Consider the following 12,799-nt stretch of genomic DNA (forward strand, 5'->3'; position numbering starts at 1 on the left):
CGTTTCTGCCTCAATGTTAAGTATAGGAAAAACGCAAGTTGTGTCGTGTCTGGTCTGCTTCCGTTTCTGCATCTGTGTCATTTATTAAGTGAGTCTGTATTTCGCCTGGCTATAAGAACCCGAGAACAGACAAGAAAAGAAGGTAGGGAAAAAAAACGACAAAAAAAAAAAACGAAACTTTTTTTTTTTTTTTTTAATTTTACTTTGGATGAACTCTACTTGCGCTACCCAGTTGCTGTGTCCCCAAAAAATCCATGACCGGGCCACTTTTTACATGTTTGCACTTTGCTCAGTGCAAGAAAAGGAGCGACAGCAACCCTCCCCTGGAGAGCTGCCAGCGGACTGGCAGGCAGAGCCCTGGCTGCAGCCCCTTATATAGCCTGTGCCCAAGCCCTTGTGACATCATCGGGTGACTTCCTGTGAGCACCTGCTGCTCAGGTGCCTGCATCAGTGGCAGGCAGTGAGTGTATGTGAAGCAGGCTAGTAGGATGGCATCTCCTGTTTAGGCTTTTCGCTTCCTAGCCTGTGTCTTCCTCTTGTGGCACAAACCGCACGTCCAGACGCTCTGTTTTACGGGGAAAGAGGATGAACGCAGATAAACGCACTGTGTTTTCAAACAGCCAGAGCAAGCCTGCCAGGCTAGAGACTTGACTTCCTCTGCCCTCCACACTCTCTCCTAGCGTGTTGCCGGAATGCAGGGAGCCGGAAGCCTGCATTACTTTCCTTTTCGGCGCGGAGGCTCGACGGCTGTTCCGGCGGTGGGCGGTGCCATGCAGATGTAATCAGGCGTCAGCTGAGCCTGGCCCGGGCGTCTGCGTTTAGCACAGGTGCGCCCATCCCGGTGGCCCGGCAGGCCTGCAGAGGCAGTGGGAAGGGGGCCCCCCCTGGCAGCCGGCCGGGGTTAGCCGGCTGTGCCGTGCAGGGCTGTCCTGTGCGCTTTTTGCCGCTGCTGCATTAAGACTGAGGGTAGTTTGCCTTAGTTCCCATTGCAGTACCTCCAGGACCAGAGCACCCCAGAGCGGTTCTGCTGCGGTTTACGATCCGCTTGCGGGTGCAGATCCGCTAGGGTAATGTATTTCAATGGGCTGGTGCACACCAGAGCGGGAGGCGTTTTGCAGAAACGCATACTCCCGGGCTGCTGCAGATTTTGGATTGCGGATGCGTTTCTGCCTCAATGTTAAGTATAGGAAAAACGCAAGTTGTGTCGTGTCTGGTCTGCTTCCGTTTCTGCATCTGTGTCATTTATTAAGTGAGTCTGTATTTCGCCTGGCTATAAGAACCCGAGAACAGACAAGAAAAGAAGGTAGGGAAAAAAAACGACAAAAAAAAAAAACGAAACTTTTTTTTTTTTTTTTTTTTTTTTTTTAAATTTTACTTTGGATGAACTCTACTTGCGCTACCCAGTTGCTGTGTCCCCAAAAAATCCATGACCGGGCCACTTTTTACATGTTTGCACTTTGCTCAGTGCAAGAAAAGGAGCGACAGCAACCCTCCCCTGGAGAGCTGCCAGCGGACTGGCAGGCAGAGCCCTGGCTGCAGCCCCTTATATAGCCTGTGCCCAAGCCCTTGTGACATCATCGGGTGACTTCCTGTGAGCACCTGCTGCTCAGGTGCCTGCATCAGTGGCAGGCAGTGAGTGTATGTGAAGCAGGCTAGTAGGATGGCATCTCCTGTTTAGGCTTTTCGCTTCCTAGCCTGTGTCTTCCTCTTGTGGCACAAACCGCACGTCCAGACGCTCTGTTTTACGGGGAAAGAGGATGAACGCAGATAAACGCACTGTGTTTTCAAACAGCCAGAGCAAGCCTGCCAGGCTAGAGACTTGACTTCCTCTGCCCTCCACACTCTCTCCTAGCGTGTTGCCGGAATGCAGGGAGCCGGAAGCCTGCATTACTTTTCTTTTCGGCGCGGAGGCTCGACGGCTGTTCCGGCGGTGGGCGGTGCCATGCAGATGTAATCAGGCGTCAGCTGAGCCTGGCCCGGGCGTCTGCGTTTAGCACAGGTGCGCCCATCCCGGTGGCCCGGCAGGCCTGCAGAGGCAGTGGGAAGGGGGCCCCCCCTGGCAGCCGGCCGGGGTTAGCCGGCTGTGCCGTGCAGGGCTGTCCTGTGCGCTTTTTGCCGCTGCTGCATTAAGACTGAGGGTAGTTTGCCTTAGTTCCCATTGCAGTACCTCCAGGACCAGAGCACCCCAGAGCGGTTCTGCTGCGGTTTACGATCCGCTTGCGGGTGCGGATCCGCTAGGGTAATGTATTTCAATGGGCTGGTGCACACCAGAGCGGGAGGCGTTTTGCAGAAACGCATACTCCCGGGCTGCTGCAGATTTTGGATTGCGGATGCGTTTCTGCCTCAATGTTAAGTATAGGAAAAACGCAAGTTGTGTCGTGTCTGGTCTGCTTCCGTTTCTGCATCTGTGTCATTTATTAAGTGAGTCTGTATTTCGCCTGGCTATAAGAACCCGAGAACAGACAAGAAAAGAAGGTAGGGAAAAAAAACGACAAAAAAAAAAACACGAAACTTTTTTTTTTTTTTTTTAAATTTTACTTTGGATGAACTCTACTTGCGCTACCCAGTTGCTGTGTCCCCAAAAAATCCATGACCGGGCCACTTTTTACATGTTTGCACTTTGCTCAGTGCAAGAAAAGGAGCGACAGCAACCCTCCCCTGGAGAGCTGCCAGCGGACTGGCAGGCAGAGCCCTGGCTGCAGCCCCTTATATAGCCTGTGCCCAAGCCCTTGTGACATCATCGGGTGACTTCCTGTGAGCACCTGCTGCTCAGGTGCCTGCATCAGTGGCAGGCAGTGAGTGTATGTGAAGCAGGCTAGTAGGATGGCATCTCCTGTTTAGGCTTTTCGCTTCCTAGCCTGTGTCTTCCTCTTGTGGCACAAACCGCACGTCCAGACGCTCTGTTTTACGGGGAAAGAGGATGAACGCAGATAAACGCACTGTGTTTTCAAACAGCCAGAGCAAGCCTGCCAGGCTAGAGACTTGACTTCCTCTGCCCTCCACACTCTCTCCTAGCGTGTTGCCGGAATGCAGGGAGCCGGAAGCCTGCATTACTTTTCTTTTCGGCGCGGAGGCTCGACGGCTGTTCCGGCGGTGGGCGGTGCCATGCAGATGTAATCAGGCGTCAGCTGAGCCTGGCCCGGGCGTCTGCGTTTAGCACAGGTGCGCCCATCCCGGTGGCCCGGCAGGCCTGCAGAGGCAGTGGGAAGGGGGCCCCCCCTGGCAGCCGGCCGGGGTTAGCCGGCTGTGCCGTGCAGGGCTGTCCTGTGCGCTTTTTGCCGCTGCTGCATTAAGACTGAGGGTAGTTTGCCTTAGTTCCCATTGCAGTACCTCCAGGACCAGAGCACCCCAGAGCGGTTCTGCTGCGGTTTACGATCCGCTTGCGGGTGCGGATCCGCTAGGGTAATGTATTTCAATGGGCTGGTGCACACCAGAGCGGGAGGCGTTTTGCAGAAACGCATACTCCCGGGCTGCTGCAGATTTTGGATTGCGGATGCGTTTCTGCCTCAATGTTAAGTATAGGAAAAACGCAAGTTGTGTCGTGTCTGGTCTGCTTCCGTTTCTGCATCTGTGTCATTTATTAAGTGAGTCTGTATTTCGCCTGGCTATAAGAACCCGAGAACAGACAAGAAAAGAAGGTAGGGAAAAAAAACGACAGAAAAAAAAAAAAAAAACTTTTTTTTTTTTTTTTTTTTTTTTTAAATTTTACTTTGGATGAACTCTACTTGCGCTACCCAGTTGCTGTGTCCCCAAAAAATCCATGACCGGGCCACTTTTTACATGTTTGCACTTTGCTCAGTGCAAGAAAAGGAGCGACAGCAACCCTCCCCTGGAGAGCTGCCAGCGGACTGGCAGGCAGAGCCCTGGCTGCAGCCCCTTATATAGCCTGTGCCCAAGCCCTTGTGACATCATCGGGTGACTTCCTGTGAGCACCTGCTGCTCAGGTGCCTGCATCAGTGGCAGGCAGTGAGTGTATGTGAAGCAGGCTAGTAGGATGGCATCTCCTGTTTAGGCTTTTCGCTTCCTAGCCTGTGTCTTCCTCTTGTGGCACAAACCGCACGTCCAGACGCTCTGTTTTACGGGGAAAGAGGATGAACGCAGATAAACGCACTGTGTTTTCAAACAGCCAGAGCAAGCCTGCCAGGCTAGAGACTTGACTTCCTCTGCCCTCCACACTCTCTCCTAGCGTGTTGCCGGAATGCAGGGAGCCGGAAGCCTGCATTACTTTTCTTTTCGGCGCGGAGGCTCGACGGCTGTTCCGGTGGTGGGCGGTGCCATGCAGATGTAATCAGGCGTCAGCTGAGCCTGGCCCGGGCGTCTGCGTTTAGCACAGGTGCGCCCATCCCGGTGGCCCGGCAGGCCTGCAGAGGCAGTGGGAAGGGGGCCCCCCCTGGCAGCCGGCCGGGGTTAGCCGGCTGTGCCGTGCAGGGCTGTCCTGTGCGCTTTTTGCCGCTGCTGCATTAAGACTGAGGGTAGTTTGCCTTAGTTCCCATTGCAGTACCTCCAGGACCAGAGCACCCCAGAGCGGTTCTGCTGCGGTTTACGATCCGCTTGCGGGTGCGGATCCGCTAGGGTAATGTATTTCAATGGGCTGGTGCACACCAGAGCGGGAGGCGTTTTGCAGAAACGCATACTCCCGGGCTGCTGCAGATTTTGGATTGCGGATGCGTTTCTGCCTCAATGTTAAGTATAGGAAAAACGCAAGTTGTGTCGTGTCTGGTCTGCTTCCGTTTCTGCATCTGTGTCATTTATTAAGTGAGTCTGTATTTCGCCTGGCTATAAGAACCCGAGAACAGACAAGAAAAGAAGGTAGGGAAAAAAAACGACAAAAAAAAAAAACGAAACTTTTTTTTTTTTTTAAATTTTACTTTGGATGAACTCTACTTGCGCTACCCAGTTGCTGTGTCCCCAAAAAATCCATGACCGGGCCACTTTTTACATGTTTGCACTTTGCTCAGTGCAAGAAAAGGAGCGACAGCAACCCTCCCCTGGAGAGCTGCCAGCGGACTGGCAGGCAGAGCCCTGGCTGCAGCCCCTTATATAGCCTGTGCCCAAGCCCTTGTGACATCATCGGGTGACTTCCTGTGAGCACCTGCTGCTCAGGTGCCTGCATCAGTGGCAGGCAGTGAGTGTATGTGAAGCAGGCTAGTAGGATGGCATCTCCTGTTTAGGCTTTTCGCTTCCTAGCCTGTGTCTTCCTCTTGTGGCACAAACCGCACGTCCAGACGCTCTGTTTTACGGGGAAAGAGGATGAACGCAGATAAACGCACTGTGTTTTCAAACAGCCAGAGCAAGCCTGCCAGGCTAGAGACTTGACTTCCTCTGCCCTCCACACTCTCTCCTAGCGTGTTGCCGGAATGCAGGGAGCCGGAAGCCTGCATTACTTTTCTTTTCGGCGCGGAGGCTCGACGGCTGTTCCGGCGGTGGGCGGTGCCATGCAGATGTAATCAGGCGTCAGCTGAGCCTGGCCCGGGCGTCTGCGTTTAGCACAGGTGCGCCCATCCCGGTGGCCCGGCAGGCCTGCAGAGGCAGTGGGAAGGGGGCCCCCCCTGGCAGCCGGCCGGGGTTAGCCGGCTGTGCCGTGCAGGGCTGTCCTGTGCGCTTTTTGCCGCTGCTGCATTAAGACTGAGGGTAGTTTGCCTTAGTTCCCATTGCAGTACCTCCAGGACCAGAGCACCCCAGAGCGGTTCTGCTGCGGTTTACGATCCGCTTGCGGGTGCGGATCCGCTAGGGTAATGTATTTCAATGGGCTGGTGCACACCAGAGCGGGAGGCGTTTTGCAGAAACGCATACTCCCGGGCTGCTGCAGATTTTGGATTGCGGATGCGTTTCTGCCTCAATGTTAAGTATAGGAAAAACGCAAGTTGTGTCGTGTCTGGTCTGCTTCCGTTTCTGCATCTGTGTCATTTATTAAGTGAGTCTGTATTTCGCCTGGCTATAAGAACCCGAGAACAGACAAGAAAAGAAGGTAGGGAAAAAAAACGACAAAAAAAAAAAACGAAACTTTTTTTTTTTTTTTTTTTTTTTTTAAATTTTACTTTGGATGAACTCTACTTGCGCTACCCAGTTGCTGTGTCCCCAAAAAATCCATGACCGGGCCACTTTTTACATGTTTGCACTTTGCTCAGTGCAAGAAAAGGAGCGACAGCAACCCTCCCCTGGAGAGCTGCCAGCGGACTGGCAGGCAGAGCCCTGGCTGCAGCCCCTTATATAGCCTGTGCCCAAGCCCTTGTGACATCATCGGGTGACTTCCTGTGAGCACCTGCTGCTCAGGTGCCTGCATCAGTGGCAGGCAGTGAGTGTATGTGAAGCAGGCTAGTAGGATGGCATCTCCTGTTTAGGCTTTTCGCTTCCTAGCCTGTGTCTTCCTCTTGTGGCACAAACCGCACGTCCAGACGCTCTGTTTTACGGGGAAAGAGGATGAACGCAGATAAACGCACTGTGTTTTCAAACAGCCAGAGCAAGCCTGCCAGGCTAGAGACTTGACTTCCTCTGCCCTCCACACTCTCTCCTAGCGTGTTGCCGGAATGCAGGGAGCCAGAAGCCTGCATTACTTTTCTTTTCGGCGCGGAGGCTCGACGGCTGTTCCGGCGGTGGGCGGTGCCATGCAGATGTAATCAGGCGTCAGCTGAGCCTGGCCCGGGCGTCTGCGTTTAGCACAGGTGCGCCCATCCCGGTGGCCCGGCAGGCCTGCAGAGGCAGTGGGAAGGGGGCCCCCCCTGGCAGCCGGCCGGGGTTAGCCGGCTGTGCCGTGCAGGGCTGTCCTGTGCGCTTTTTGCCGCTGCTGCATTAAGACTGAGGGTAGTTTGCCTTAGTTCCCATTGCAGTACCTCCAGGACCAGAGCACCCCAGAGCGGTTCTGCTGCGGTTTACGATCCGCTTGCGGGTGCGGATCCGCTAGGGTAATGTATTTCAATGGGCTGGTGCACACCAGAGCGGGAGGCGTTTTGCAGAAACGCATACTCCCGGGCTGCTGCAGATTTTGGATTGCGGATGCGTTTCTGCCTCAATGTTAAGTATAGGAAAAACGCAAGTTGTGTCGTGTCTGGTCTGCTTCCGTTTCTGCATCTGTGTCATTTATTAAGTGAGTCTGTATTTCGCCTGGCTATAAGAACCCGAGAACAGACAAGAAAAGAAGGTAGGGAAAAAAAACGACAAAAAAAAAAACACGAAACTTTTTTTTTTTTTTTTTAAATTTTACTTTGGATGAACTCTACTTGCGCTACCCAGTTGCTGTGTCCCCAAAAAATCCATGACCGGGCCACTTTTTACATGTTTGCACTTTGCTCAGTGCAAGAAAAGGAGCGACAGCAACCCTCCCCTGGAGAGCTGCCAGCGGACTGGCAGGCAGAGCCCTGGCTGCAGCCCCTTATATAGCCTGTGCCCAAGCCCTTGTGACATCATCGGGTGACTTCCTGTGAGCACCTGCTGCTCAGGTGCCTGCATCAGTGGCAGGCAGTGAGTGTATGTGAAGCAGGCTAGTAGGATGGCATCTCCTGTTTAGGCTTTTCGCTTCCTAGCCTGTGTCTTCCTCTTGTGGCACAAACCGCACGTCCAGACGCTCTGTTTTACGGGGAAAGAGGATGAACGCAGATAAACGCACTGTGTTTTCAAACAGCCAGAGCAAGCCTGCCAGGCTAGAGACTTGACTTCCTCTGCCCTCCACACTCTCTCCTAGCGTGTTGCCGGAATGCAGGGAGCCGGAAGCCTGCATTACTTTTCTTTTCGGCGCGGAGGCTCGACGGCTGTTCCGGCGGTGGGCGGTGCCATGCAGATGTAATCAGGCGTCAGCTGAGCCTGGCCCGGGCGTCTGCGTTTAGCACAGGTGCGCCCATCCCGGTGGCCCGGCAGGCCTGCAGAGGCAGTGGGAAGGGGGCCCCCCCTGGCAGCCGGCCGGGGTTAGCCGGCTGTGCCGTGCAGGGCTGTCCTGTGCGCTTTTTGCCGCTGCTGCATTAAGACTGAGGGTAGTTTGCCTTAGTTCCCATTGCAGTACCTCCAGGACCAGAGCACCCCAGAGCGGTTCTGCTGCGGTTTACGATCCGCTTGCGGGTGCGGATCCGCTAGGGTAATGTATTTCAATGGGCTGGTGCACACCAGAGCGGGAGGCGTTTTGCAGAAACGCATACTCCCGGGCTGCTGCAGATTTTGGATTGCGGATGCGTTTCTGCCTCAATGTTAAGTATAGGAAAAACGCAAGTTGTGTCGTGTCTGGTCTGCTTCCGTTTCTGCATCTGTGTCATTTATTAAGTGAGTCTGTATTTCGCCTGGCTATAAGAACCCGAGAACAGACAAGAAAAGAAGGTAGGGAAAAAAAACGACAAAAAAAAAAAACGAAACTTTTTTTTTTTTTTAAATTTTACTTTGGATGAACTCTACTTGCGCTACCCAGTTGCTGTGTCCCCAAAAAATCCATGACCGGGCCACTTTTTACATGTTTGCACTTTGCTCAGTGCAAGAAAAGGAGCGACAGCAACCCTCCCCTGGAGAGCTGCCAGCGGACTGGCAGGCAGAGCCCTGGCTGCAGCCCCTTATATAGCCTGTGCCCAAGCCCTTGTGACATCATCGGGTGACTTCCTGTGAGCACCTGCTGCTCAGGTGCCTGCATCAGTGGCAGGCAGTGAGTGTATGTGAAGCAGGCTAGTAGGATGGCATCTCCTGTTTAGGCTTTTCGCTTCCTAGCCTGTGTCTTCCTCTTGTGGCACAAACCGCACGTCCAGACGCTCTGTTTTACGGGGAAAGAGGATGAACGCAGATAAACGCACTGTGTTTTCAAACAGCCAGAGCAAGCCTGCCAGGCTAGAGACTTGACTTCCTCTGCCCTCCACACTCTCTCCTAGCGTGTTGCCGGAATGCAGGGAGCCGGAAGCCTGCATTACTTTTCTTTTCGGCGCGGAGGCTCGACGGCTGTTCCGGCGGTGGGCGGTGCCATGCAGATGTAATCAGGCGTCAGCTGAGCCTGGCCCGGGCGTCTGCGTTTAGCACAGGTGCGCCCATCCCGGTGGCCCGGCAGGCCTGCAGAGGCAGTGGGAAGGGGGCCCCCCCTGGCAGCCGGCCGGGGTTAGCCGGCTGTGCCGTGCAGGGCTGTCCTGTGCGCTTTTTGCCGCTGCTGCATTAAGACTGAGGGTAGTTTGCCTTAGTTCCCATTGCAGTACCTCCAGGACCAGAGCACCCCAGAGCGGTTCTGCTGCGGTTTACGATCCGCTTGCGGGTGCGGATCCGCTAGGGTAATGTATTTCAATGGGCTGGTGCACACCAGAGCGGGAGGCGTTTTGCAGAAACGCATACTCCCGGGCTGCTGCAGATTTTGGATTGCGGATGCGTTTCTGCCTCAATGTTAAGTATAGGAAAAACGCAAGTTGTGTCGTGTCTGGTCTGCTTCCGTTTCTGCATCTGTGTCATTTATTAAGTGAGTCTGTATTTCGCCTGGCTATAAGAACCCGAGAACAGACAAGAAAAGAAGGTAGGGAAAAAAAACGACAAAAAAAAAAAACGAAACTTTTTTTTTTTTTTTTTTTTTTTTTAAATTTTACTTTGGATGAACTCTACTTGCGCTACCCAGTTGCTGTGTCCCCAAAAAATCCATGACCGGGCCACTTTTTACATGTTTGCACTTTGCTCAGTGCAAGAAAAGGAGCGACAGCAACCCTCCCCTGGAGAGCTGCCAGCGGACTGGCAGGCAGAGCCCTGGCTGCAGCCCCTTATATAGCCTGTGCCCAAGCCCTTGTGACATCATCGGGTGACTTCCTGTGAGCACCTGCTGCTCAGGTGCCTGCATCAGTGGCAGGCAGTGAGTGTATGTGAAGCAGGCTAGTAGGATGGCATCTCCTGTTTAGGCTTTTCGCTTCCTAGCCTGTGTCTTCCTCTTGTGGCACAAACCGCACGTCCAGACGCTCTGTTTTACGGGGAAAGAGGATGAACGCAGATAAACGCACTGTGTTTTCAAACAGCCAGAGCAAGCCTGCCAGGCTAGAGACTTGACTTCCTCTGCCCTCCACACTCTCTCCTAGCGTGTTGCCGGAATGCAGGGAGCCAGAAGCCTGCATTACTTTTCTTTTCGGCGCGGAGGCTCGACGGCTGTTCCGGCGGTGGGCGGTGCCATGCAGATGTAATCAGGCGTCAGCTGAGCCTGGCCCGGGCGTCTGCGTTTAGCACAGGTGCGCCCATCCCGGTGGCCCGGCAGGCCTGCAGAGGCAGTGGGAAGGGGGCCCCCCCTGGCAGCCGGCCGGGGTTAGCCGGCTGTGCCGTGCAGGGCTGTCCTGTGCGCTTTTTGCCGCTGCTGCATTAAGACTGAGGGTAGTTTGCCTTAGTTCCCATTGCAGTACCTCCAGGACCAGAGCACCCCAGAGCGGTTCTGCTGCGGTTTACGATCCGCTTGCGGTTGCGGATCTGCTAGGGTAATGTATTTCAATGGGCTGGTGCACACCAGAGCGGGAGGCGTTTTGCAGAAACGCATACTCCCGGGCTGCTGCAGATTTTGGATTGCGGATGCGTTTCTGCCTCAATGTTAAGTATAGGAAAAACGCAAGTTGTGTCGTGTCTGGTCTGCTTCCGTTTCTGCATCTGTGTCATTTATTAAGTGAGTCTGTATTTCGCCTGGCTATAAGAACCCGAGAACAGACAAGAAAAGAAGGTAGGGAAAAAAAACGACAAAAAAAAAAAAACGAAACTTTTTTTTTTTTTTTTTTTTTTTTTTTTTTTTAAATTTTACTTTGGATGAACTCTACTTGCGCTACCCAGTTGCTGTGTCCCCAAAAAATCCATGACCGGGCCACTTTTTACATGTTTGCACTTTGCTCAGTGCAAGAAAAGGAGCGACAGCAACCCTCCCCTGGAGAGCTGCCAGCGGACTGGCAGGCAGAGCCCTGGCTGCAGCCCCTTATATAGCCTGTGCCCAAGCCCTTGTGACATCATCGGGTGACTTCCTGTGAGCACCTGCTGCTCAGGTGCCTGCATCAGTGGCAGGCAGTGAGTGTATGTGAAGCAGGCTAGTAGGATGGCATCTCCTGTTTAGGCTTTTCGCTTCCTAGCCTGTGTCTTCCTCTTGTGGCACAAACCGCACGTCCAGACGCTCTGTTTTACGGGGAAAGAGGATGAACGCAGATAAACGCACTGTGTTTTCAAACAGCCAGAGCAAGCCTGCCAGGCTAGAGACTTGACTTCCTCTGCCCTCCACACTCTCTCCTAGCGTGTTGCCGGAATGCAGGGAGCCGGAAGCCTGCATTACTTTTCTTTTCGGCGCGGAGGCTCGACGGCTGTTCCGGCGGTGGGCGGTGCCATGCAGATGTAATCAGGCGTCAGCTGAGCCTGGCCCGGGCGTCTGCGTTTAGCACAGGTGCGCCCATCCCGGTGGCCCGGCAGGCCTGCAGAGGCAGTGGGAAGGGGGCCCCCCCTGGCAGCCGGCCGGGGTTAGCCGGCTGTGCCGTGCAGGGCTGTCCTGTGCGCTTTTTGCCGCTGCTGCATTAAGACTGAGGGTAGTTTGCCTTAGTTCCCATTGCAGTACCTCCAGGACCAGAGCACCCCAGAGCGGTTCTGCTGCGGTTTACGATCCGCTTGCGGGTGCGGATCCGCTAGGGTAATGTATTTCAATGGGCTGGTGCACACCAGAGCGGGAGGCGTTTTGCAGAAACGCATACTCCCGGGCTGCTGCAGATTTTGGATTGCGGATGCGTTTCTGCCTCAATGTTAAGTATAGGAAAAACGCAAGTTGTGTCGTGTCTGGTCTGCTTCCGTTTCTGCATCTGTGTCATTTATTAAGTGAGTCTGTATTTCGCCTGGCTATAAGAACCCGAGAACAGACAAGAAAAGAAGGTAGGGAAAAAAAACGACAAAAAAAAAAAACCGAAACTTTTTTTTTTTTTTAAATTTTACTTTGGATGAACTCTACTTGCGCTACCCAGTTGCTGTGTCCCCAAAAAATCCATGACCGGGCCACTTTTTACATGTTTGCACTTTGCTCAGTGCAAGAAAAGGAGCGACAGCAACCCTCCCCTGGAGAGCTGCCAGCGGACTGGCAGGCAGAGCCCTGGCTGCAGCCCCTTATATAGCCTGTGCCCAAGCCCTTGTGACATCATCGGGTGACTTCCTGTGAGCACCTGCTGCTCAGGTGCCTGCATCAGTGGCAGGCAGTGAGTGTATGTGAAGCAGGCTAGTAGGATGGCATCTCCTGTTTAGGCTTTTCGCTTCCTAGCCTGTGTCTTCCTCTTGTGGCACAAACCGCACGTCCAGACGCTCTGTTTTACGGGGAAAGAGGATGAACGCAGATAAACGCACTGTGTTTTCAAACAGCCAGAGCAAGCCTGCCAGGCTAGAGACTTGACTTCCTCTGCCCTCCACACTCTCTCCTAGCGTGTTGCCGGAATGCAGGGAGCCGGAAGCCTGCATTACTTTTCTTTTCGGCGCGGAGGCTCGACGGCTGTTCCGGCGGTGGGCGGTGCCATGCAGATGTAATCAGGCGTCAGCTGAGCCTGGCCCGGGCGTCTGCGTTTAGCACAGGTGCGCCCATCCCGGTGGCCCGGCAGGCCTGCAGAGGCAGTGGGAAGGGGCCCCCCCCTGGCAGCCGGCCGGGGTTAGCCGGCTGTGCCGTGCAGGGCTGTCCTGTGCGCTTTTTGCCGCTGCTGCATTAAGACTGAGGGTAGTTTGCCTTAGTTCCCATTGCAGTACCTCCAGGACCAGAGCACCCCAGAGCGGTTCTGCTGCGGTTTACGATCCGCTTGCGGGTGCGGATCCGCTAGGGTAATGTATTTCAATGGGCTGGTGCACACCAGAGCGGGAGGCGTTTTGCAGAAACGCATACTCCCGG

Source organism: Hyperolius riggenbachi, chromosome 10 (genome assembly GCF_040937935.1).
Source record: "Hyperolius riggenbachi isolate aHypRig1 chromosome 10, aHypRig1.pri, whole genome shotgun sequence".
Lineage (NCBI taxonomy): Eukaryota > Metazoa > Chordata > Amphibia > Anura > Hyperoliidae > Hyperolius > Hyperolius riggenbachi.